General features: G+C 48.7%; 1 protein-coding gene across 1 annotated transcript in view; it reads right to left on the bottom strand.

Annotated features, from left to right (window-relative positions):
* LOC307088690 (rho GTPase-activating protein 12-like) overlaps positions 1 to 4,509 on the bottom strand; it is a gene marked incomplete at its 5' end in the record, with an annotated part of 26,896 nt that overhangs the window by 14,587 nt on the left and 7,800 nt on the right. The window lies entirely within an intron of this gene.

The raw sequence follows: 4,509 nt of genomic DNA on the forward strand, positions 1-4,509 counted from the left end.
CGTCTCCTCGGTTATTCCCATCTCCTCAGCGGCAGCAGAGACAGAAGCATCGCAACACAAACAGAGGAAAGAGGAAGCGCCAATCGATAGAGAAGCCTGCCCCCCGCAGACGTTGTACGGGTGTCTCGGGTAGGAGAGCGGGGGGACTCCCATTCTCCTTTGGAGAATGCCCCCCCCCCCCCCCCCAGCTCTGACTCCAGTGGACTTTAGAACAAGGCATTACACAAGGTACACATTTTCATTCTAAATTCATTCAGCGCGCACACAGACACAGACACACGCACACACGTGACCCCCGCAGGTGAACCCAACAGCCTGCCGGTACCAGGGCAAGCTGTGTTCAAGCCGTATGAAAGCCCTTATTAGCATCCGTAATCACAACACCCACACACACATCCGCAGATCCATTAGAACTTATTGCTTTGGGTTTTGGTGCAGCTAATTCGACGTTTGCGTACAACGGGCCGCGTACCAACACACTACCACCCTGCTTACAACCCCTACGGGCACAATGCAGACTTCAAAAGCCTGGTTCACGAGGAGATCCGATTTGGCTGAAGGGAAACATTAACAGCCCACACACACTTCTCATGAGGTTTAAACACAAAGCCTGCATCAACCACGGTGGTCATGTAGAAAGTTACAATTTAAAATCAAAACGAGCTCGATTGCTGGGGAAATGGAAAGAGGAAGTGGAGGAGAGGCATCCTTCCTGTTGGGTAAAGACAACGCGGTGGATCTCGGCCGATAGAAAGACGAGAGGAAGCTCGCGGCTGTAAGAACTCCACCACCAGCAGCTCTGGTTACCGGATGAATGGAGCCGGTGTGTTCAGACTCAACCCAACCACTCCACCGAGGATACCAAATAAACCAGGGCTGCCCACTCACTGGAGGAACACTAGCAATAGAAAGAGACACAGTCTAGACTACTACTACAGACTAAAACTGTTACTACTACACACTACAGCTATTACTACTACAGACTACTGTTACTACTACACACTACAGCTATTACTACTACACACAAAAACTGTTACTACTACACACTACAGTTATTACTACTACACACTACAGCTATTACTACTACAGACTACAGCTATTACTACTACAGACTACTGTTACTACTACACACTACAGCTATTACTACTACAGACTACTGTTACTACTACACACTACAGCTATTACTACTACACACTAAAACTGTTACTACTACACACTACAGCTATTACTACTACACACTACAACTATTACTGCTACAGACTACTGTTACTACTACACACTACAGCTATTACTACTACAGACTACTGTTACTACTACACACTACAGCTATTACTACTACACACTACAACTATTACTACTGCACACAAACCTACTACAGACTTACTACAGACTGTTACTACTACAGACTGTTACTTCTACAGACTGTTACTACTACGGACTGTTACTACTACAGACTGTTACTACTACGGACTGTTACTACTACAGACTGTTACTACTTCATACTACAACTGTTACTACTACAGACTACAACTGTTCCGTTTGGTTTCACTAACAACTGACAGACTAACAAACCCTAAACATTTTTGGACCAACATTGAGCACTTTCCTTAGTAACGTCCGGAATAACAAAGTGGTCAGGGAGGGAGGGGGCCAGCTGAAGATAGAAAACTACAAAACCCAGAGATGTTTGTTTCCATGGCTGCAGCTCAGCATATTCCACGTCCTCCTGAATGTCTCTAGGAAGATGCCAGGTCACGGTCTCCGAGCGGCCAGGTTGTCCTGCCAGGATATTTGCCGTTCTTCTCAACCGACAGCCAACATGGACGAAGTCCAAGGAGATGAAACGTTGGCCGTCGAACTTCAAAGCCAGAGAGGAATGTGTGAACGGTTTAGTGATTCAGAGTGACGATGGAGGGGAGAACGAGAAGCCGACCGACGGACAGACACATGGACAAACGGACACTCTGCCATGGCTGCCAGATGGGGCTTCCTGTTCCTGTGAATAATAGGAATACTTTCTCTCCTCCCTCGGAAATAAGGATTTAATATCCTGCCGATGTCGGAGGGGGGGTCACAACAGGACTTCTGATGCTGGACTCAGGTCAGTGTGTGTGTGTGTGTGTGTGTGTGTGTGTGTGTGTGTGTGTGAGTGAGTGAGAGAGAGAGAGAGAAAGAGAAAATGAAAAAGAGAAAAAGAAAGTGAGGGTTTATGGGTCCAGAATTATTTAAATCTAATCCGTTTTCTGGTTTCCCATAAAAAGACAATTAAGAAGATTTAGTATCTTCTTAAAGTTTGTCACAAACTTGATGAACAGAGACTGCTGAAGCGTTTTCTGGATCGATCAGAGACAGGTTTTGGTCACTTGGGACAGCGTCGCCTTTCTGACAGAAGGCAACATGCAGATTGTTTCTGTTCCACACACTGCAACACGGTCCGGTCTGGAATTGTTGGCCTGTCCTCAAACGCATGTCGGTCCACTCATCAACACATTAGTGTGTGCGCACACACAACCACGCGCACACTTCCTCTTGAGTTATAAATATGCATGATCTATATCATGATAGCGATACACTCAGTTGCCCGGTGGTAATAACAGAGACGCTGCAAACACGAAGAATAGCTAATCACCATAATCAGGGATGTACTATTCAGCAGAACGTCTCATCTGAAGAAACAATGAATAAATGTCGTAGATAATGATCCGTGTCCGCGGAGCTGTTCACGGTGTCTCGATGGAAACACGAATCCATGATTAAATGATAATGACCGCATCCCTCCCCCGCCTGTGTTTTGGGACTCCTGAATACATCAAGCGACCGATAGAGATGATCCACTACACGGCTTCCCAGAGACAGCAGAGGCTCTGACAACAGGAGCAGTCGTGAGGTAGGGAGACACCAGTTGCTTCCAAAGCCCATACTGGCCTGTGTCCACAGGCCAGTATGCAGAATCACTACGATATTGTCATACTGGCCTGTGTCCACAGGCCAGTATGACAATATCGTAGTGATTCTGCGATAATCAATATCGTTTTAGACAATTCTATAACGATGCATCACGATGTATGTAAAAGGTAAAGTGGTCCAATTTTTTTGCCTGGTCCAAACTGAGTTTTTCAGTTTGGCTAGTTAACTTCCGTTCAAGTTTTCCTTTGAAAAAAAAAAAAAACAGTTTAGAGCGCCTTATCTTATTCATTAAAATATCGATATTTGGGGTGATATTTCCTGTCTAACTCTTCATGAATAAAGCACGAAAACGCCCACCCAAAAAAAATGTACATCAATATTTGGCGCCAGTGTATCGACTCTCGTATCGCACGAAGAAGGGCGACGACATATATCGCTGTATCGATACTTTGTCCCACCCCTAGTGTCCACGCACGCAACACACATCAATTACACAACTCACACACAAGCGGAGCACACTGAACCCAGTCTCAAACGTCACGGGCCCCACGGGGCCCTAGCGTCCTCCACGCAGCAGCGCTCACCGACCCGCCGGGAGTGGTAGTTCTTTACATGAAACGTCACCTTGTGTCCCGCGTCGCTCACAAACACCTCGTCGTCGTCGTCGTCCTCCGACCGCTTGTACCCGCGGAAGTTGTTCAGCGCCCTGATGGTGCGACGCATGGCGAAGGCCTCCGTCAAGACTCCTTCCCGTGCAATCCCCCCCTGCCCCCACCTACCCACCACGCACGCCCCCAAACTGTTCGGTCTTCAGCTCAGCCCCTCAGAGAACACCTCTCTCTCCCTCCCTCTCTGTCCGTCTCTCTCTCTGTCTCTCTCTCTCTCTGTCTGTCCCTCTCTATCTCTCTCCCTCTCTGTCTGTCTCTCTCTCGGTCCCTCACTCTGTCTGTCCCTCTCTAGCTCCCTCTCTTTCTCTCTCCCTCTCTGTCTGTCTCTCTCTCTTTCTCTCTCCCTCTGTCTGTCTCTCTCTTTCTCTCTGTCTGGCTCTCTCTCCCTCTCTGTCTGTCTGTCTGTCTGTCTGTCTGTCTCTCTCTCTCTCTCTCCCCCCCTCTCTCTCTCTCTCTCCCCCCCTCTCTCTCTCTCTCTCTCTCTCTCTCACCCCCCCTCTCTCTCTCCCCCCCTCTCTCTCTCTCTCTCTGTCTGTCTCTCCCTCTCTCGTCAGCCTGCTCAGTGTGAGGAGAGCGGAGACACTGGACACCACATTGAAGTGCCGGATCCAAAAGGGAACTGGATAGTTCTACCGCGGGTTATAGACAGACACACACACGCACATCAGCGCACACACAGCCAGACGCACACACATCCCTGACACAACAGGAAATGGCTCGTCAGCGGCGGTAACCATCTCGGAGCGGAGACACGAACCAGCCCGTTGCATGTGCAGATAGAGTCGTGTGCGCGTGTTTCAGGTGCACAACTCAAGCATGGGTGTGTGGGTCCGTTGTGTGTTTGGGTGGTTAGGTGTGCGTTCCCCTCCTGCAGCGCTGGTGTGGGTGTGCATGCGTTTCTCACATCAGCGTTGGTGTGTGTGTGTGTGTGTGT

Source organism: Pollachius pollachius (assembly GCF_949987615.1).
Source record: "Pollachius pollachius genome assembly, chromosome: 17".
NCBI lineage: Eukaryota > Metazoa > Chordata > Actinopteri > Gadiformes > Gadidae > Pollachius > Pollachius pollachius.